Here is a 22,589-nt window from a genome sequence, read left to right as displayed (position 1 = left end):
ATTATCCCTGAGCAAGAGGAGGGCCCTTAGAACCTGGCAGCGCATCTCTGTGCGCTCACTCAGCAAGTGCCTCGACAAGAGATCCATGATGCTGTCACTGCCTGCACTCAAGTCCAGGCAATGCAGGAAGGACCTGAAAGGCACAGGGCAGTGACAAGGGGACCCGGCCGGCAGGAGCCCAGAACTGCACAGGGCGGGGACCAGGCAGCAGCACAGGGCGTGGGCACCGTCCCAGGCACCTGTGGCTACGAGAGGGCAGAGAGCTGGGAGGCAGCGCTGGCCTTCAGACTCACCTCCACAAGGAATGCCAGGGCAGTGAAGTTCCAGTATGGCATCTCTTTGCTGAGCAACTCAAGGAGACAGCCTAAGATGCTTTTGCACAAGCAGATGGATTCATTGCGCATCTCCCTGGAAGGCAGAAAATTGCACTAAGATGTGGCAGCAGCTCTCTGACCTCAGAGAGAAACAGACAACTTTCCCAGGCATCGCCTGAGAAAGTCTGAGAAGATCAGAGGAAAGAATGAAAAAACATTCTTATCTTAACATGCTGCACCTGGTATTGTGAACATGTGGAATATGTTATGGAGATTCGTCTACCAAAGGGTGCTTTCTTAATTAACTAATGGTGATAGTGTTTAGACTAGAAAACCAATTAAATCAACCTATATCATACCTATCTATAAGAACAATGGCTTTCTTAATAAAGATTATTATTGATCAGACTTCTGAAATACATGGAGTCAGTGATAATGATTACCCGGCTGGGGGCCCACTCCTACGACACTAAGACCCTGAGCCGGGGGAGGGGGGGAAGCCCCTCCCAGGACAGACTGATGCACTTCTTGTCTTTACCCCCCACCCTGCAGGGGGACCTGGGCCCTTTGAGATGTGGCTGCTACTGGGCAACCTCCTCTCCCAGCCTTTTCCAGTCTGCTTGGCCACCCCTCGTCCCTCTGGCCCTCAGCCACGGGGACTGAGTGGGATACCCCAGACACAGAGCACAAATGCCGGGAGCAATGGGGAGAAGAGGGTCTCACCTGGCCAGCAGACCCACGGCATAATGGTGGGTGTCAGCACAGAGCAGCGTGTCCCAGCCACGCTTGCGTTCCATTGACACCACCACATCCTCATAGTCCATTTGGCAGAGCAGGGATTTCAGGGTCCTCACTGCAAACCTGAGTGCAGAGCAAAGCCTGGGTCACACTGGGAGCACTGGCTCCTGCCCTGGCTGTGTGGCAGGGACAGAAGGACTATGATGGAGCACCTGTTGGGGCTGGTGGCAAGGCCCTGTTCTTCCTGGCATCCCTTCTAGAAGGCATCAACTGCCTCTGGCATCTCCTTGGTGCTGAAGAACACTTGGAAAAGCAGATGACTGCGGGAAATGTACCATCACTATATCTGGGACACAGGGCTCCTGGAGGATCTTCCACATCACCACAGTTGCCTGCAAAGGACAAAGCCCCCCAATACAGCGCTCATTGCCAAGGTGTCCGTGTGACATGGCCCGAGCGTGGAAGGGAGATGCCCAGAGAGACACAGGGGGAGCAACAGGCCTGGTGGCCCTGCAGCTGTCCCTAGGCCAGGTTTCAGGCCAGTGCCTGAGGCAGGGAGATGCAGTGGGGGAAGGAGGATGGAGAGCTGCTGGACAGGCGGCCTTGGGGCCAGCAAAGGCCACTGGCAGAAATTCACAGCCAGGACAAAGACATGCGTTTTGTCCCCATCGGAGGTGCATGTGCTGCGCTCTGGCCAGCTCCCCAGCACATCCAGGAGTATCTGCTGTGCCAAGTCTGCAGTCCAGGGCGTGCACATGATGGTCTTCCATATGGCCATGGCAGCTCTGCGGGATTAGAGCTTTGTCTCAGGGGGGTCTAGGACACAGCACCGTGGCCTGGGCATCTCTAGAGGCCTGGGTTGACCGCTGGCTCTGCCTTTGCCCACTACCCCTCTCCAGCAGCACTCAGGCAGCCCAGCCCTGTGGGGACAGGCCCCTGTGGGACAACGAGGGAGCATGGCAGCAGGCTCGGGGCTGATACACCAGGGCTGGGAAAGGGAGCACTCAGAGGGCCCTGGAACTCTCTGTTGGTCAGACACCTGGCACAGGCTGTACAGGGCGATGGGTTGGGATGAGCCCTGAGCCCTCTGGGCAGGTGGGCCCCATACCTGTCACAGGATGGGGCCACACGCAGGAGTGTCATTACTGCGTCATTTGTCTGCACCTCTGTGAGATACAGCAGGGTGTTGTCTAGCCTGTGCTCAGCAGAATCATTGGCCATGAGCCACTGGTGGATGTATCTCACCATGGCAGGCATCTGGAGAAGGCACAGGGAGACTTGGAAAGCTGTGAGAGGGAGCAGTGTTCCCAGTGTCCCCAGAGAAGTGCTTCCCTTCCCACCACACTGCGATGGCCTCAAAGGCTCACAGGGGCCAGCACCAGTGGCTTGGGAAGCCGTGTGACTCATGGGGGAAGTGAAGCCCGGCCACAGCTGCTTACTTGCTCTGCTCTGGAAACACCCCTCTGCACAAGCAAATCCAGCAGGGCGGCACTGGTCTCATGTCCAAGGACCTCTGAGCATGCTCTGAGCCCAGGGCTCATGGCGCTGGTCTCTTCCTGCCGAAGTCTCTTGATGAATTTTCAAATGAGCTGTAGGAGAAGGGCAAGAAGCCATGGAGTGCTCCAGGCGTGCTGCTGGGCTGAGCAGTGACAGCAGGCCCAGCCAAGGTGGGGATGGCTGCAGGTACCTGTGCTGTTCTGTGGAAGCGGCCATGGGTGGGGTCCTGCTCTTGTGTCTGTTCCAGGGCTGCATGTGGCAAAGAGCGAGCGCAGCCCGAGCTGAGGAGCTGCAGGAGAGGCCGGAGAACACAGCCCAGCCCTGCGCTCCCCAGGCAGGGACAGCCCCGGGATGCCCCAGGTGGATGGAGCACGGCCACTGCGGGGTATCTGCCCGGGCCCCTCTTCAGGCCTGTCCATGGGCACATCCAAAGGGGATGGGACAGGACGGGATGTGACGGGATGGGGTGGGATGGGGCCAAGCTGGCTGAAGGCACCAGCCCTGCGGCCTGGCTCTGCGACTCACCCTCCTGTGGTGTATGAAATGGCACCACCTCTTCAGTCTCCTGTGCTGGGGCAGCTGCAGGGCCGCCTTCTTCCTCCTCCATCCAAGTCAGCTTGGGCACTCTCAGGGCTCCCTGCCACATGTCAGTGACAGATTTCTGGCTACCCTCAGGAGAGATGCCTTGGAAAACTCTGGGGCACCAAGTCCCACGGTCTGCCCTCAAGGACACCTGCAGAATTGAAGCCTTGGAAGGCCACAGGTCACCGAGTCCTGTGGTCTGGCCTAGAGGTCAGCTGCAGGAACAATGCCTCAGAAAAGCTCCGGGTCAGACAGGAACGAGCGCACTGTGTGGGGGCTCCTCACGGCACCGCTCTGTCCCATCCTGTCCCTGTGGCGTGCTCTTGCCACTTCCAGCTCCTATGTCACCACGTGTCACAAAGGGCCCTTGGACACCTGGATCCGTTCCATGCTGCACCGTGTCACCAAGGGCCCTTGGACACCTGGCTCCATTCCACGCTGCATGTGTCACAAAGGGCCCTTGGAAACACTGCCACCTGCCCTGGGGCCGCCCCCTACCCACCCAAAGTGGCCCAGGTTGGAAGGAATCCCAGGCCCCAAGTGTCTAAGACAACCCGACGGGATCTTTAGGAACAGCTCAGACCATCAGCAAACGCTGCCCTGCTCTGCGGGCTCAGGGCAGCAGAAGGAGCCCCCAGGGCTGGTGACGCAGCCGCGCTGGGAAGGGCACGGGACCTTCCATAGAAGCTGCCATGGCCCATGGCCATCCTAAAACCGTGGGTGTGGCACACACAAGGAACTGTGGGCCAGGGCAGGAATGCTGCTCTGAGACCTCGGGCCCGGGGAACGCTGACATCAGCAGGTGAGGCAGAGTCCCTGCCCAAGCAGACCTGCCACCCCCGAGCCCTGGCAGGGCTGCTGCCGTCTCCTTCCCCAGAGACCGGTGCCCCTGGGGGGCTTCTGTGCCAGAGGGAGCCAAACCCACGTGCACTGGGGGCTGTGCTCCTTCCTGCAGGGGCTGTTGGCAGGAGCACCTGGAGCAACTGCTGGCAACACTTGGTGTCTGTCAGATGATGTTGCTCTTCCCTAGAATTATTTTTTTCCATAGAAGGGATTAGCAGCAACACAAAAGCTGCAGTATCTAGTGAAATTCACAGGACAGAGACACAGTCACATCTCATTGGACTTTTCTGTGCATTTTTAAAGCATTCTGGAATAAAAAAACAGCCGAGTTGAAAGTTTAACACAGCAGGTTGTGTGTCTAGTTGAAGTCAGCAGCTAATACCTGGTGCATTGGGAAAGTGCAGAGGACAGGAATAACACTCAGAGGAAAAGAAGAAGGTGTTCTGTGTCTCTGAGTGTGGTGCAAGCACCCTGAAGGAGCAGCCAAGGGAAGTGCTGCAAGCAGACCTGCTGTTCTTGTGCACGTTCCATTGCCGTTTCTGTGGGGTCCAGAGCCACCGCGGCAGCAGTGCCTCCGCAGGTCTGCTCCAGGAGACCTGGCCACCCTCCCCATGGTGGCAGCAGCTCTGCGGGCCCAGAGCTCTGTGTCGGGGGGGCCTCGGTCACAGCACCTGGCCTGGGCAGCCGCGAGGGCCCGGGCTGGCCGCCAGCCCTGCCTCTGCCCCCTGCCCCTTATTGGCAGCAGCCAGACAACAGCGCCTGCAGGGCTCCCCTGCCCACCGTGCAGGTGCTGGCACCAAACACTGGCGCTGGCTCTGGAGGGGGCAGAGGGCCGGCTGCTGCCCGGGGAGCCGCGGTGCCGCCCCGCAGCCCCACCAGGCCACGGCTCCATCGGCCCTGGCAGGAGCCTGGAGCCTGGAGCAGAGCCCGTGCGGCCTCTGGGAAGGGAGCAGCGTGTGCAGCATGGGCTGGTGCCCCTGGGTGCAGCACCGGACATGGACTGACTCCAGAATTCAGACCTTACAGAACATGGTTTCACAGTTACATTCACACAACAATAGATCTCTACAGCTTCAGGCAAGCACACAGCAGGTTTCTGTTGCCACATGGCAGGGTGCTAGACATGCTGCAGCCTTCTTCAAAGTGTCACCTTCAGAAGCTGCTCTGAGTAAGGCCACAAGAACAGCCATTTCAAGTCCACACACACACATAGCCCAGCAGAGGAAAGACAGAAAGGGTCTATTTATGATGTATTCCAGCAAAGGTTTATTGCATCCACCAGGCTGAAGGGATCAGGGACAAAGACCTGGCCATGTGCTCTGCACAAGGTTAAGCAGAGGTCAGTGGCCAATGGTCTGAGGGCACGGGGGCAGCACAAAGGGCAGGGCAAAGGGCATTGGCCTACAGGGAAGACGGGGCAGCCACCAGGGATACCACGACCAAGGACCAACGAGGAAACAGGGAAAGGAAAAACCGCAAGAATTTGGGACACAGGGAAAGGAACGGGGGTGGATCCTGGTGTTGCAAGGCTCCATGGCAGAAGTCTTCTCTTTAAGCCTAGGTGGAGACTATTGTATATTCTTCCAAGGCAAGGCCCTTGGGATTTCCCGGAAGGGTTGAAAGCATTCCACAGGTTTTAAATAGGAAGGGAGTGAACAAAAAGCACAATTTTCACATCCAAGGCAGACAAATGATATGGGAAAAATAATTTCCAGAAAGGAACCTTATCTCAAGAATTTATGATGCAGCTAACTGCCATGTGAATCAGTGAAAGCCTGGCTCCTTTACTTTTCAGCAGGAAATATTTCCACATGAAAACAAATACCACTGCTATTGTTAGTGCTGGAGCCCCCAGGATGATGTCATGCACAGCATACAGTACAGTTGGGTGATGAAATGCAGGGAGAAAAGAGCAGCAGCCTCTCTGAATGTATCATAAGGATATAAGGCCTGCAGAGAGTATCCAAAGAGGGGAATGAAGATGATGAGGGGCCAGGAGAGGAAGCTGTATGAGGAACAGCTGGGGTCAATTGGCTTGTTCAGCTTGGAGAAGAGGAGGAGGTCTCAGCATGGCTGGCAGCTCTCTCCCAAAGGACAGCTCCAATCTCTGCTCTCTGTGACAGGGACAGCACCTGAGGGAGCGGCTGGAGCTGTGTCAGGGCAGGGTAAGGTGGAATTTTAGGAAAAGGTTCTTCTCCCAGATGGTACTGGGGCACTGACCAGACTCCCCCAGGGAACGGGCACAGCCCCAGGCTGACAGAGCCTAAGAAACATTTGAACAATGCTCTCAGGGATGCATAGGATAGGATTGTTGGGGTGTCTGTGCAGGGCCAGGGGTTGGCCTCCATGATCCTTGCAGGTCCTTTCCTCTGGTGAGTCTGTGATTCCATGATTCCAAGACACTGGGAAGGAAGGTTGATACAATGCTTTGCCATGTAAATAAATGCTATTTGTAGTGCCTTCAGTTGGCTATGCTCTCAGTTATAAAAAAAAAAAAAAAAAAAAAAAAAAAAAAGTGACAGAATTCAGCTGCATTTTAGACAGAAAGCGCCACCTGACCATATCAAGCACTGCTCTATTTAAAGGTTCCAACAATCTCTTCTCCATTTCCAGCTGCAAAGATCAGCAAACACATTTGAAAAGTCAAATGAATTCTAGCATTCCCAGAATACAAATTTTCATGACTGAAACCAAGGAAGGATTGCCCACAAAGTCTTAGAAACAGTTCCTAGATGAATTTATGTCTCTCCCATGCAGGGCTGTAATAGCTGAGCTTCTGCACTGCTGAAAGGTTCCAGGTAGAGGGGGAACAAGTCCCACAGTGTTCCTTTACAGTCTGAAATAGGGATGCAGGGTTGGACCAAAGGCTTTCCTTGGGGGGGATGATGCTGAAATCCACTGCATTCTGGCACACCAGCATTCCAGACCCCAGCAGGTCTGACAGCCCGTGCAAGGAACACGCAAGATCCAGCTACTACAGGGCAGAACAGGAAGGGAGATTGATTCATTCAGACATGCAAGTAGTGCGTGAAGGAAACCCACGCACAGGTCCCTCCAAGTGAAATGGAAAAGCAAAGGGATTTTGGCAAAAGCAGCAGAACTCTTGGAAATAGGAGTGATTTGCAACAGCAGCTTAACAAGGACTAATTGCTGCCACTGGACCTTAGGGCAGATGAGAAGAGTTTGGGTAACACAGGAATCATGTCAGGAGATAAGCAGTCATCTCCAGTTTCACCACAACCTTGCAACAAGCAGAAAGGGCTGTTTGATCAACAAAAATAAAAATTGCAAGAAAATCCTGCTGACTCCTGCTGAGACATTGATACTCTGGTGCCTCTGTTACCATCTGCTTGGGGGTTGCTGCCAGCTCTGAGCAATTATTCTTCATGAATTGGTACCTGTGTGAGCAACAGAAAGAATTGGAGAGTAGAACTCCCAGCCCACCTCAAGGCTTTGCTTTCATCCTCTCGATTCATCAGCTCGGGTGACTGGATGCCTTGTCCAGGGGAGGGTGTCCCTGCCCATGGCAGAGGGTGGAACTGGATGAGCTTTAAGGTCCCTTCCAACCCAAACCGTTCTGGGATTCTAGGATTCTTCTGAAGGCACTGTCATCCATCATAAGAGGTCCCTTTCCACAAGCTCCATCATAAACTACCGTCCCTTGTCCCAGGCTGCCCCACTGTATCTAATTACAACCTGTTTTCCAGCCACACTGCAGCTCCCTTTGATCAGCGCTGGCACAGTTTGAGCAGCACTGGACTAAATGGCCTCCAGAGTTCCACTATTTTACAGCCTATTTTTTAGGCAACTTGGAGTCCAACACATCCCAGAAGCAGCCCAGGAACTGGTGATCCTTGTAGATTTTATTAGGTGGCTGCAAGTCATTCATGACTAAATGGAACTTAGGTCAAGTGAATATCCAGTTCTCCCAGGAAAAAAAGTGAGCTGACTGGGGAATGTTTGGCACAGGTTTAAGGTCTTTTGGACAAAACCGCTCTGTGGAAGAAAGAGCCAGGCCGTAAGGTCCGGGCTGATCAAGTTGTTCCAGATTATCCCATTCAACAGTTACACTTCTTAACCTTCTGTCTCTAAAGGTGACAGTGTTCTCTGCACCAATATTCTGTCTGCCTTTCACATCCCACTGTGGGACCCAAACCAATTCTTTCTTGAAACAGGAGGCAAATGGACACAAGGCCGATGACCAGACACTCAAACTGGACCTGAGGCTTTGGGTCAGCTCCTCACACTGCAGCTTATTGCACAGGACACAGGAAGGCTACAGCAATCCAGCCTAATGCTGCACTTTGATAGTGGAAAAATAAACCTTACTTCTGCCCTCACTTCTGTCTTTTCTATTTGGATTGCCTGCTCTTCAGAGTTAAAAGATACCAAGGGTAAAGGATCCAGCACAGCAGCTCCTCATTTTCTAGAGGCCCTCCAACACAAAGACAACTAAAATAACCTTGGCTTAGTCACAGTTATTCAGAGGCAAGTGAGCAAAACAAGGTATTTTAAACAGTGCCAAAAATTGATAGAAACCCCAGATGGAAAACTGTACTTTTCATAAAGAAAAACATAATTGAGGAAGAGAATTTGGGTCTCCTTTCTTCCCCAGTATCAGACAATATGAATATAACCATCAACAATTAATACTAGCTCTTCTTTCAAAGACACACCAATTTATCACCAACACAAATTCTGGGAACTTGATTTCAAGGCAGACAATGGATTTAAAGTGGGCTTACCCTGCTCCAGTAGCTGCTCTTGAATTTCTGCTCCACTCATTTAATTTTACTGGAAATCTCTTTCAGAAAGCCCTTCAAATCAGAGAGCTTAAAAAAAAGAAAAAAAAAGGAGGAGGTTATTTTTGTAAAGTCCATCTAGCTGAAGGAATGCAATGCTAATGAGCAATGAAAGTAACAAGTAATTGCCTCTGCAAGTATTACACCAAACGCAAGAGTGCTTGAGAGGACAGTCCCAAGTACAGTGTTCATCAGGGCAATTAATGCAGCGAGCCCTGATGCCTCTGTTTCAGAGAGTTAACCAGCAGTTACCAGAAGAGAGAAGCAAGAGATGGGTATTTCTTTTCCCTTTCTCTTTCCCCCCTTGTTATACTATGAGTAACGCAGAGATTTTCCTCAGGGACTGGCTCCAGGATTTCTACCTCTTGGTTATCAAAATCTCCCCCTTGATCCAAATTGGGGTGGAGGAGGGGGAGGTATGTATGGTAGAGGGGGTGCAGTTGGAACTTCCTCAGGCTTTTTATTTTTCTTTTTCCCTCCCTGGGTGCTTAAGGCAAAAAGTTTTGCTCTTGTTTCCCCCACTATCCAGAGAGCAGCATACTTGCTCTCTTCCATATCAAAAGGTTCTTTAGAGTTTAAATTTTAAATGTTTAAATTTTAAATGTTTAATGCCTGGCAAATCCAGTCCTCAAAGCTTCCAAACACTGACCAAAATAAATTACCAGTACGGATTTGTTTCCCTCCCCATACTTTTATACAATAATGTATCATTTTTGCCTTATCCTTCCCTTTTCTTGAAGGATATTCATCCCAAGATTTTATCATTAGACCTAACGGACTCTCAGGGGGTATCTGGGGAAGCTTCAGTGGGGTCCCCCTCCCCATGGAAGCAGAGGGCTTGCTTTTCCTCTGTCCTGTCTTCCAGGACACCTTCACGCACACACACACTCGCGGCCCCCTGTTCGTGGCCCAGCCCCTCTCGGGGTCTGGAAACTGCACTACTTAGAGGTCCGCACTTGCCTCGTCCTAAAAGGACGTCTCATGCGTTATGTCCTGGGATCCCAACCCCAACCAAGCGGATCCCCACTTTTAGACTCACGCAGTCCTGCGTCTTCGCCCGGGCTTCGTGCACAAAGATTACGGGGTTACCGGTATCCCTTTTGCTTAATACCAAATTTAGGTTCGTCGGTAAGGGTCCGGGAATGCAAAGCCTGCACCAGGGCTGCTGCAGAGGCAGCAGGGCACCTCCCTGATTAGGAATTCCCACCCGTTCGCCCTTATCCGAGTCATGGCACCAAATTTGTTATGGACAAATTCAATTGTGGAGGCTAATTAGAGATAAATCAATTAACAAGAATTTATTAAGCAAGCGGGATTAAGCAAAAGAACAACGCTGGGCGGCCGGGGAGTCTCTGCTCTGCCACGGCGCACCTTCCCCTTTTGACCTTTCTGTTTTTATAGTCCCTTTTTTTTCCCAGTTATATTTTTTGTCGATGCACTCTGCGCCGGTGCAATTGGTTGCTAGGGGGTCTTTTTTCTGCCCTTGGTGGTCATAGAAATGAAGGCTCCTCATCTTCCTTGCAGATTGTCCTTGGCCTACAAGTTAACTTGTATATAATTAGTTACACAGTCTTCTATGCTACTTGCATCTGCACAATTCTTAAGCAGAATACTTGCTGTTTCCTCCCCTTTCTCCTTTACCTCACACATCTTGAGATTCCCTACTCAGTTCAAATTTTTATCTCCTTCAATGCTCGTTTCGATGAACAAAGACCTTTTTATTTATTACACTCTGGACATCTCAGCCCTCACTCTAGAGGAGCTGTAGACTATATAGAGGAAGTTTACTAGATTAAATATGAGGAAAGTGGTCTCTTTAGCATTCAGGGGAAACTGAACCTTTTCAAAAAGGGACGTAACAGATTCAAAGGAGAAGAAGGAAAGGAAAGGCTGGAAAGCTTCATCCCTTGTTTTTCGTCTAATTAACTGGGTGTAATTTCTAATAAACCCCCAAAACATGCTACTGGAACTGGGACATAGGGTAGGATGGAGAAACTATAAACCAAATATATCTTGAACAGACTTCAGTACTTTTGTAAACTCCCTATAAATTATTATTACTGAGCCTAGCACAATAGCTATTCAAACCCATGCCCCTCTACTGGAAAAGCTATGGATTAGAACAATAGTGGAGCTCTTTTTAGATAAGAAAATAATCCTAGTGACTAGAAAGCTATTACAACTTCAAAAAAGCCTTGGGACTAGAAACACATGAAGGCCCCCACCCCGAGAGACATTACCACTTCAAGTAACATCGTTACTGACTGCTTTGTGCCACTACAGTGTAATAAGCACAACCAAAATGCAATCATTACAGGTTTTTCTTCTTTCTTGGGCCTCACATTGGGTGCCAAAAATGGTTGGTTTAGGGTAAAATTAGTGGTTTTTTTAGAAAGTAGATTTAATTGGCCCATCTCCCAACCGGTATGGGAAAAAATACTTCTTTGGAGAGAACTGACAGTAAGAGAAGGAGTTAACAAGAATGCAACTTCCTTATTGCTGAAATTCAATACTAAATTCTGTAATCTTAGACTAACTAATCCTATGTTTTTAACATATAATCATCTACTCAATCCTAACTTGAAGAATCTTTAAAGCTTAATCTTCTTTTAAAATAAAACAGCCCGAGTTCACAGATGTTTCCTTGCTGAAGCAGACGACTGGTGCCAGGACTCCACTTGCTGCTTGCCAAATTCAGATACTCATTGCTGAATGTGGGACAGCTTTTTGTGGAGGTACTGGCATCTGCTCTTCATCTCAGAGTAGCTGGGACTACCCTAGGAAGGAGAAATCAAAAGAAAATTAGGGCATGTCAACATTTATGCAGAGTGTAGAATTTCATAACCTTTTCTTTAAAATAGCCTTGAGGCAGATTCAGACATTCCCAAGCCAGGCCAGTCTGGTTTTATTCATGTAAAAAAATAAAATTACTCTCAGTTTGACTTTGGAGGTATTTTTCTCCGTGAGACACCATCTTTCTGGGAAATTTGCAAACTGAGCCTGTTGTATTACAGACCTAAGAACAAACTCTAGACAAGTCTGAAACCACAACAACAACAACCCAAAGCACAGCAGCTCCTAAAGAGGGTGAAACACATTAATGCTTAAAGCCACTGAAGGGAGTCAAGCCTTCTTCAATCCCTTCTCCCTCAGATCAACAGGTGTGAGGTTTATCAAGCTCATGATACAAATCCAAGATGAAGTGGCAATGAGGATAATAGATGCCACATCCCAACACTGTCACACCAAAGCTTCTGCTCCTCTGGGCCTGAAGATCGGGTCTCTTTGCAATGACAAAAACTCATTCCACATGGGAATAAACACTTCAAACCATCCTGAGATAAATATTTACAAGGAATAAATCTTTAACAAGTTAAAATTCAGTGCAAGGACAGACAACAACATATGCCAGGGATGCATCCCAGGCCAGATGCACCTGACTGGTGTGCAGGATAAGTTTGAAAATAAAACTACAGATGCCTGTCAACATTTTGGGAGGTTCCCGAGAAGCAGTAGCTTCGACTACTGGCCTCTGCCCAGTGACATTTGCTAGCAAGAGCCCGAGCACAGGCCTCACTGCACTGCTCCCCTGCAGGGCCAGGCTTGCCCTCAGCCTTCCACAGAGCATCCCTGGCTGTACCCAGTGGGGCCCAGGGCCCTGCCTGCTCCAAAGGCCACAGCTGCCCCAGAACCCCAGAGCTGCAGGAGGCCTGACTGCCCTTGCCAACACCACTGCTCTGAGACAAGCTGGGAGCAATTTCCAGTGTTTTATACCACACACACACACACACATTTCTCCCTCCTCTCCTGCACTGCAAATACGATGAGGGGATGCAGCAGCACTGCTGCATCTGAGCCTGTGCAGCTGCACTGCAGGAAGGGAGGGCCCATCTGGGCCTAACCCACCTCGGTGTTCATCTCAGCACTTCTCCCCACCTGGCCCATCTCCTTTAGCTTTCTACCTCCTTAGCTGACATTTACTATTAAAGAATGCCTGTACTATTGACTCTGGAATATGGTCTTTCTTGCACCTTAATTCATGCAGAGGCTTCTCTTAATCATCAAATCTTTACTCCATCGTTATCCACACTGGAGTTAGGAAAAGCTGCACATTGGTACCTTCATGGAGATCCAAGGGACACTACTGCTTCAGCCTCCCAAATTCTCTTCACTTCTTTTTTGACATGGTAGTCTTCAACACACGAGTGCTGTCATGGTAGAACTCCGAAATCTGTGTCTTTCTTGAACCTAAAGGGTGCAGGGGAAATGGAGCCGACATTTGCAGACAGGTAGGAAGTAGAACGGGATGTCACAGCCAGCACCCTGGAAGAAGAGTGGCCACCAGGTGCTGGCTGGAGGTAACTGAGCTACTGCTCAATCCTCCACTTCTTGCTCATCGCAGGACTGGTCAAGCCAGAAGCACAAGGCCATTTCTACAACAATAACAAAACAGTTCATTAATCTCTGACCCAGATCAGGCTTTGCTCCCATTGTAAAAAAGAAGGATTTGTGAACTGGCAAAGGTTGAAAACACATGTTTTTTAAATTAAAATAGCTGTCAAACATGGAGGACCTCCAGGTAAATATCTGTTCTATTGCATTCCTAGTTTCTCATCTTAGGACTTAGCCAGTCCTTCTCCAAGTCTACTGCTAAAAGGCTTTGGGAAGTAGACACTCCCTTCAGCAGCTCCAGCAAAGCCTCCCCAAAGGGGAGGTCCAGTAAGTTTTATCTGGCTCCCAATTGCTGCTTGCACACACCAGGAAAAGACTCAGCTTTTGCTGTCAAACATCCACATGATTTACTGAAGAGGCACCTGGCTGTTTTAGAGTTTTATGTGTTAAAAACGAGATTAGTGCTTCCCTCTTAGAATCCAGGAGTACAGGGTGTGATGGTTGGTTGTGAATTCTCATCAGGACGAACAAAGACAGCAGCCACATGTCAGGAAACTCTTGTGCTTTTAGGAGCAGCTGTCTTAAATCCAGCAGGCTACCTGCTGTGCAGACTCAAAAGCTGCTGGCTAACAAGCCCTTGAATTTGTACAAGAGAGTGTCACAAGTGGTTACCAACAAGCCCTCACTGTTGCTCAGTGCCCTTCAATCATCTCTCAGCTCCTCCCAAGGACCTTCTCACAGCTGCTGACTCACAAGCCACAACACAGAGCCACAAGCTCCCCACAGCCACAGCAACTTCCAAACTGAGGATGGAGTAGAACAGGACAGCCGTGTGTGCCCAGGCAGAGTGAGGGAGTGGAGAAACGGAGGCAGAGGAGGAACTGAGGAAATATCACCATTCTGTAGCTCCTGTGTTGGTGCAGCCATGTGGATAGTGTAGAGCTGGAGTCAGCAATGAGGGTGACAGAGAGACAGAGGCACAAGAGAGCGAGAGGGCTCCATCTGCCCCACCCTGCTGCAGCCTCTTATGTACAGGAGATTTTTCCTGCAGAGCCAGCCCTTTGAGGCCTCCTCCAGGGAAGGAGTTGAGGGTGGGGACTGAGCTCAAGTCTTTAGGCAGAGCAGAAATTTGGCTCACAGTGCTGCTCCACCCCTGCAGGATCCTCTCTTCTCATCACAGCCTTCCTGTCATAGCACTTGCAATGTCTGAGGCAAACCATGCTTAGGCCTGGTCCTGCACATTCACATCACACCTTTTATACCGCCAGCAAGTCTGCTGAAACTTTAATACTGTGTACAGAATGTTAAAAAAGCACAAAATACCAGAGCAGGTCTTGCTGGAGCATCTCTCTCAGAAAGCCCTGGAGATGTTGGTTGGCTGCTGCTGGTGGGGTTCTGAGATGGAGCTGCTTTTCTGTAAGGATGGTCCAATATTTCAAGTTACAAGGCCTAAATGTCAACTGCCATAGTCCTTTCCTTTCAGACCTTCAGTGCCAGAACTCAAGGAAAGAGCTTGAAGCTGGGTTGAGGGAGCTTTAGGCAGGATATCAGGAAAACATTCGTGCCCCAGAGGGTGCTTGAGCACTGCAACAGGCTCCCCAGGCCAGTGGTCACTGCAGCAAGGCTTCAGGAAGTGTTTGGACAGCACTCTTGGGCACCTGATGTGATTCTTGGGGTGTTCTGTGCAGGGCCAGGATCCTGGCATGTCCCTGCTGCCTCAGCATATGCTAAGAACCTAGGCTTAATTTCCCAGGGCTTTCTTCTGAAAAGGCTCTTTTCCTTCCCCAAAAGACTGAACTTACCTAGAAAGTATTAACTTCAAATGCACTCTCTCAGTTTTGCTGTAGCCAGGCCAATCAGTCTGAAGGGCTGGAAACAGATGTTCCTTCAGACTGAAGGAATTATCCTTTGCATTCAGGTCAGCAACCTACAGGCAGACATTTCGGAAAACAAATGTTCATTACGCCCATATATGCAAACTACAGAAACCGAAATGGGCTACTTGAGTTGGGATGGCAAAATGTGGCTCTCATTATATCATGAATGTCTTCAGGGTGAAAAATCCCTGCCACTGCCCTGGGCAAACACAGCAACAAACCTCACAGGTTCAGGGAATCAGTTCCTTAAAGTGACTGTAGGATCAACTGAAAGTGTATCCATGTTGAATTTGAGTCCTTTGACTAGGTTCCAAAATGCTTTTTCCTAGCTAAAGGGGAACTAGTCCTATTGGATATATTAATGCTTGCATTATTCAGCAAAAGCCTCTGTGGATGGGGAACATTTAAAAAGGAAGGAAGGATCTACTGCATCTTTCAATGGGTATGCGTTTTATGAAAGCCTATGAGAAAGACATCCCAGTGGAACTTAACTTGAAGGAGTATTGGAAAAGTCTCTAATTTAAACAGGTGTGGAAGTAGTACATTATGAACGGCAGAATAGCATGGTGGAAGAAGTGCTGGCACAAGCTCCACGATCTCACCTCCTGAAGGATTTTTCCAAGGGAATCCTTGTCCTTTTGCCTGACTCCATCTCTCTGCAGCTGAGCAAGTAACTCTGGCTCCTTGTAATCCCTCAGAGCAAGTAAATGAATTACCCTGTCCCTGTAGGTTCGGCTGTAAACAGCAGTGCAACCGCTCCAGTCAATGTCTGCAAGTCTCACAGACATCATCCTCTTCTTCTCAGGCACAGGACCTGAATTGCTTTGCTGGGCTCCTCTGACCACTGCTTTGTCTCCTAAAGAGAGGGAAAACCAGAAACAAATAGTTCAAATTAGAGGTTTGGAGAAGGCAAGGAAGCTGATTCAAAAGGATGTACCAAGACTTTTGAGCCTCTATTTGTCCGTCATTTACAGATCTCCAAGCATCTAAAGAGTAAAGCATTAAAAAGTTGTTAAAAGCTGGTAAAGGAGTGATGCTGGATGGGAAGTTTTTAGGAAAAAAATATTTTTATGCATTTTGCTTTTATATGATTTCCCCAGTTTGTAAGCTCAAGCATTCAGCTATCTCTAGAATGACACTAAGTGCACCCTCAGCAAGTGCATCCTCTAGAATGGATTAGGTGCACCCTCAGCAAGTTTGCCAAAACCAGAGGCATGGGATGCCATCTGGAAGGACCAAGAAGTGGGGCCTTTGGAACCTCATCAGATTCAACAAGGCCAAGTGCAAAGGGCTGCATCTTTGGGTTTGGGACATTCCCTGACAGCAAGACAGGCTTGGGGATGAAGGCGGGGAGGACTTGGAGGTGCCGGTGGATGGGAGGCTAGATATGACTAAAAAACCATACGGATACCCAGTAAAAAATTAAATGGAAGCATATCTAAAAGTGGTCCATCAGTTTAATACCCTTTGCACTTGGATTGTGTGACTCCTTTTCTGCTTGGGTGCTGCACTCTCTGCTCATCTCTTTGGCTTTGCTTATGGCAAGCATTTTATCAAAATTCAAAGGATGGGATTTTTTCACCCTGTCTAACTCTGTTTCCTCACCTTTGGAGCTGGGAATCTTCCCCTGCACCCTGACAGGCGCTGGGATTCCAGATGGAGTCCGAATTTTGTCTTTCTCTTGTAGCTGACGGGTGGAGGTGGAAATGGAGCTGACACTTGGAGCCAGGTTCAAAGTTGAGCAGGATGTGGAAGGCAGGTCCAAGGAAGAAGGAGAGCGGCCACCAGCTGCTGGCTGGATATCATGGGGCTCTTGGTCAACCCTCTGCTTCTTGGTCATCACAGGATGGATAAAGGCAGAAGCCAGAGGCCGTTTCTGCAAAGATGATGCCAATTAGGTTTGCTCTGAAAAAGCAGCACGACTGACCTGGCAATGGATGAACACACACCTTTCTTACCTAAAATGGCCAGTCATACAAGGAGGTGCTGCAGCTCAATATGTTCTCATGAATGACAGTCACTATTTTCCCAGGGAAACGACATCTGTTGGGAATGTGGTGCAAAAACTGTGCTTTCTGCTCCTCTCAGAGCCAAAATTCCTACCCATTCTTGTAAGTCCCTAAAAGATAAGGACCCTATTCAGCTGAGTGACAGTGAAGCAAAAAGGCAATCCAGGAATGCATTTTCCTGCTCACAATACCCTCCATTCACATGGGTGGTTTCTCACTGGCACACAGGAGTAAGGAAGGAACCCAAACACATCATGGTACATAAAATCAGATGTGTTGAGGGATGAACGCATCTCTCAGGGATATGGAAACCTCCCCTGAAAACCCAGTTCAGGGAGAGCCTGAGCTCTTTTGTGACTCTAGGCAGGAAGATGCTCAGGATCTCCCAGAGAGGCTCAGCAGGCAGCAGCATTGGGCCTGGATCTCGCTCTGGAAATGCCTGTGGCTCAACTGAGAGCTGTGGGAATGATTTATAATGCACTGAGAGGGGCCACAGACCTGCAAGGGTCTTGCATCAGGAGCAAAGAGCAGCCTGGAGGGTGGGGAATGCTGGATCTGTACCAATGTGTGCTCATCCCTCACCTTACTGGGGAGCTGCCCCCAAAGTTGCTATGTATCACTTTTATGGTTCTCCTCTTGGGCATATTTTGGAGCAGCTGTTTTCTGTGGCTTTTTATGGTGGGAAGCAGACATTTGCCTGCTGTGATATCCTCACAAGTAATACTAACTCCTCGTTCCCTTTGGTTTTATTTGGGTTTTTTCCATCTATGTGTTTGATTGGTTTGCGTGGGCTTGTTTGTTTGGGTTTTTGTCTGTTTTGGTTTGAGTTTTTTGTTTGCTTTTTTATAAGACTCGGGTGAAAGCTGCATAGCCAAACTCAAGAAAATGTACAGCAGGCTTGACTTTCCAGAAATTACTTTTGGCTGGGTTTAACTGCATCCTCCAGGCTCAGGATCACCAGTATATTTGCAGGCTTTCCTCTGCATCATCAGCTTGCCCAGACTCCGCTTGGTGTTTCACAAATGGAGAAGGCAATGGATATTGTGCCAAGCTTCCTTTCAAACAGCCAAACCTGCATAAGCATGACAGAAAATAAAGAAAAAAAAAGAGAAAATATTCACCAAGTAGAGTTGAACCAGTGTCCCACCATCTTCCCCTCCACTGTTATTAATTTTGTACATTTAGAGGCAAACCTGGGCCTAACGCTTCTATCTCTCCGTTCCTGATGCTACTGGACTCCAGCCTGGACTGCCCCTGATCCCACTGCCGGCTGTCCATGTGGGGCTGGGGATGCTCAGCCTGGAAAGAGGAGACCCTGGGGAGGCCTGACTGCAGCTCTGCAGGACTGCAAGGGTCCCACAAGAAAGGTTGGGACAGAGTGTTCAACAGGGCCTGTAGCAACAGCACAAGGGAGGATGGCTTTCAGCTGCAGGAGGCTGATTGAGGTTGGATCTAAGGAAGCTGCTCTTTTCCACTGAGGCTGCTGAGGCACTGGCCCAGGCTGTGGATGCCCCATCTTTGCAACAGGGCTCTGAGCACCATGGTCTGGGGGAATGTTGCTAAGCATGGAACCAAACGCTCTCTAGCTCAACTGTCACGTCACAATCCATGTCCCACCTGGAACTGCCAGCAGCCAGCAAGCAGCACAACACAACCGTTGGCCCTGGGGTCAGCACACCCTGCACGCTGCTCCTGCCCGCTCCTGCCACCCCTCTTGTTCCTGCCCCCTGATACCCCCATCATCAGTCTCGATAGCTGCCTAAGGCCTGGATTGTGTCATCCATCCCTGCAGGATGATCACCTTTGTCCTGAGGAAGGTACGGTGCCATTCCATGGAGGTGGATCCCCCCAGCTGCCCGGGTGGGCTGGAGTTCTGGGGGGATGGGGTGGGACAGGGACCCCACTCTGAGGTTTTGCTACCTCTGCAGGCTGTCGCAGACAGAGAGGACAAGATGGAGGTGGACATACAGAGTGATAGAGAGGAGAGGATGGAGGTGGATGGAGAAAAGGCTGGAGAGGAAGAGATGGAGGTGGACCCACAAATTGATAGGGAGGAGGAGATGGAGGTGGATGGAGAAGAGACCAGAGAGGAAGAGATGGAGGTGGACCCAACGACTGAGAAAGAGGAAGAGATGGAGGTGGATGTGGAAGAGGAGATGGACGTGGACATGGAAGAGCTCACCGAGGACATGGAAATTGATGAGGAAGAAGAAGAGGAGGCCATGGTCCTGGGATGAAGACTGATGTCAGCAGCAGGACAGGCATGTGGTCCCCACAGGAAGAGTGGGTTCCCTGCAGCCAGTCTGGGGCTGAGCTGGGTGGTCCCTGCTCCAGCACGTGGTAGCCAGTGCATTGGATTCTGGTGGCCATGCCCAGCCTGTCCTGTTCTTGCTTTTGGCCGCACAAGCCCCATCCCAGGGCCTGGGGCCCAGCCCCCAGATGCAGCCAGCCTCAGCTCTGGCAGCAGAGTCCCGCTTTGCCAGCCTGGGGACACATGGAAGAGCCCTCTGTGCGTGACTGCAGTGACCATGGCACCTGCTTTTCTTCCTGCACTGATGGAGGTCCCGGACAGAGATGGCACCCATTTGTATATAGTTTTTAGAGTTTGTTGTTGCCTTTGGCTCTTAGGTTTTAGTGCTTAGTTTTGTCTTCTGTAAATACATTTCAAATATTGTTGTTAGATATGTTCGTAGGTATATACGTTCTATAAGTTGTTATTATTACAAATATTCTTAAAAATCTAATTGTGTTCTGTGTTTTCATTGCTGTTCTTCTGTAAATAAACAACCTGTATTTTTCACACCCCAGTTCTCTTTCCATTTGCTTCAGGCACAGGCAGCATTGGCAAAGCTGTGCTTTCCACTTGCTCCAGGTTCCCAGGGCTGGAGGTTCTTGGGGGAGCTGGCACAGCCATCCCAGTAGTGGTTGTCCCACTCAGAGGGTCCCACTGACAGAGGTCACTGTCTCCTTGCAGTCTCTCTGGACACACTTGGTAGCTGCAGGGGAAAATCCCAACGTGCCCTGTCCCGTGGGATCTCATGTTGTTACTCAATGTCCCAGCCAGGGTGAGCACTGCTTGTGGCCCTGGGCTCAGCATGGCAGGCCTGGTGCTCACACCACTGCAGACTTAGAGCTGACCATGCACAGCTCCGTGTTTCTCCCCAAAATATCACTGCTGCAGCACCTGGGGTTCCCCAGTGCTGGGCTCTTTATCCCTACTGCATGGAGGATCACATGGCATGGCAAAGGATGGATCCCATGTGGCATCCAGCCTGCCCTGATCCAGGCTGGGCACCAGCAGGGCAAGGTGCAGTGCAATGTGTCTGCACAACCCAACCAGCCATCCTAGCCCAGCCCCTGGATGAGATGGAAAAACAGGTGGGGAGTGACTCCAAACAGCACTGTCTGATTTATCTTAGCCAAAACCAGCACTGGGGGTTGTTGGGAGAAAGGGAGAATTCACATGTTCAGTGACACATTGGAAAAGGACCTTGATCAGATTCACAGAGTAAGGAGAATTTCTGCATTCCTGATTCACAATATTTGCAGCTAAAAACCACACCTGTTTGCCCAGGTAAAAGCAGATTTTCAATAGAGAGCTGGGTGGGATTAGGTAACAAGCAGATAGGAATAGGGAAGCAGCAGTATGTGACTTCTGTGTAGTTCTGAATGATGTTGTTCAAGACTGAGCTGCATAGTAATAAGAAATGGAAAAGCAATGATGGGAAAATTAATAGACGTACACAACAATGGAGATGAGATTGGATTCTGGTTTGAGGCAGGACTTGGTTCCAATACAATCTGCCTGGGAAGAGGCCTGGTTTACACTCGCGTTGTTTGCTTTCCTTTGAAGAACAACAATATCCAAAACATGGCAGACAAATATTCCTGGGCTAGATGTTGGTAATTCAACTGCAAACCTCAGGAGAGGAAGGATTGCAGGAACCACAAGAGGAAGACAAATTGTAGTCTCATCAAACAACAGAAAAGTCCCGTGTCTGTGTATAAATATACAGCGCTTGTGTTGAATTCTTCCAGGAAAATGCAAGTCTGAAGTGAATCCCAGGTGTTTGCCTTCATGAAAATTAGCAAGCCCTGATTCGATTTCCTTCCCGGTCAGTGAATATGAAATCCCTGGGCAGATGCCTCAGTTCCAGGTGTAGGTAGAGTTTCTGTATCCAGGAACCTCTCCTCTGCATCACCCATTTTTCTGAAAACAAGTGCACACAGTGGCCCCAGTGGCAGCACGTGTCACCCTCTGAGCTGCACTCGCTGAGATTTAGATTGCACCCCAACTGAAGAACAACAAAGACTCCTTTGCGCCCATACCCAGAGACAGAGCCCAGAACAGAGCTCAGCAACTGTTTGAGCACTGCCCGGGCCTTTATCAGAACAATCTTAATTGATGTTGGAAGGGATTTAAAGGGCAAACACAGGTGGCTCTAATCTCCCTTCTCACTTAACCTCAGCAATGTAGCTCTTCTTTTGGCCAAGTTCAGCAGCCCACTCATAGAATCCTAGAATGGTTTGGGTTAGGAAGGAACTCATGACCATCTCATTCCATGCCCCCTGCCTTCCACTGTACCAGGTTGCTCCAAGCCCTGTCCAATTGGTCTGGAACACCTCCAGGCATGGGGCTGCCACAGCTTCTCTGGCCAGTCTGTTCCAGGGTCTTACCAACCTCGCAGAATAGAATTTCTTTCCACTCTCCTTCTGAACCTGTCCTTTGTCAGGCTGAACCCATTCCCCCTTGTTCTCTCCCTCCTGACCCTTTTGCAAAGTCCCTCCCCAGGTCTCCTCAAGCACCTTCAGGCATTGGAAGGAGCTCAAAGGTCTCCCTGGACTGGCTCCAGCAGCTCCACATCGTTCACCAGTTCCAGAAACCAACCAGAGTTCAATAATTGAGAGACAAGAACTAGGTGGTTCAACAATATTTACCAACACACGGAAATGACACAGGAACCCTCAAGCCCTGTGCTTCTCTGAGACCAGCTCTGCATCCCTCCCACGCTGGGGGAGGGCATCACCAGGAGGGATCAGCACTGCCAGGGCAAAAGGTGGCCTCTTTTAATGGCCCTTGGAACCGGGCATGTGAAATGAGGTACACAAAGTCAAAGGCCACGTGGACCTGTCATCTCTGAATGGCTCTTCACAATCTTCCCAGGAACATGAATGACAGTCACTATTTTCCCAGGGAAACGGCATCTGTTGGGAATGTGGTGCAGAAAATGTGCTTTCTGCTCCTCTCAGAGCCAAAATTCCTACCCATTCTTGTAAGTCCCTAAAAGATAAGGACCCTATTCAGCTGAGTGACAGTGAAGCAAAAAGGCAATCCAGGAATGCATTTTCCTGCTCACAATACCCTCCATTCACATGGGTGGTTTCTCACTGGCACACAGGAGTAAGGAAGGAACCCAAACACATCATGGTACATAAAATCAGATGTGTTGAGGGATGAACGCATCTCTCAGGGATATGGAAACCTCCCCTGAAAACCCAGTTCAGGGAGAGCTGGAGCTCTTTTGTGTCTCTAGG

The 22,589-nt window shown here is 49.8% G+C and overlaps 1 long non-coding RNA gene across 1 annotated transcript; it reads right to left on the bottom strand.

The window, feature by feature from the left end:
* Positions 1 to 10,048: 10,048 nt before the first annotated feature.
* Positions 10,049 to 15,896, bottom strand: LOC116807513 (uncharacterized). The gene is made up of 4 exons (XR_012052277.1): positions 15,648 to 15,896; positions 14,971 to 15,095; positions 12,896 to 13,209; positions 10,049 to 11,553 (listed from the first exon to the last, which is right to left on the bottom strand). It is a non-coding gene; the product is annotated as an uncharacterized lncRNA (long non-coding RNA).
* Positions 15,897 to 22,589: the final 6,693 nt, after the last annotated feature.

Source organism: Taeniopygia guttata, chromosome 30, assembly GCF_048771995.1.
Source record: "Taeniopygia guttata chromosome 30, bTaeGut7.mat, whole genome shotgun sequence".
NCBI classification, from domain to species: Eukaryota; Metazoa; Chordata; class Aves; order Passeriformes; family Estrildidae; genus Taeniopygia; species Taeniopygia guttata.
The sequence above is the reverse complement of the archived record's forward strand: the minus strand, read 5'-3'. Positions and strand labels throughout refer to the sequence as shown.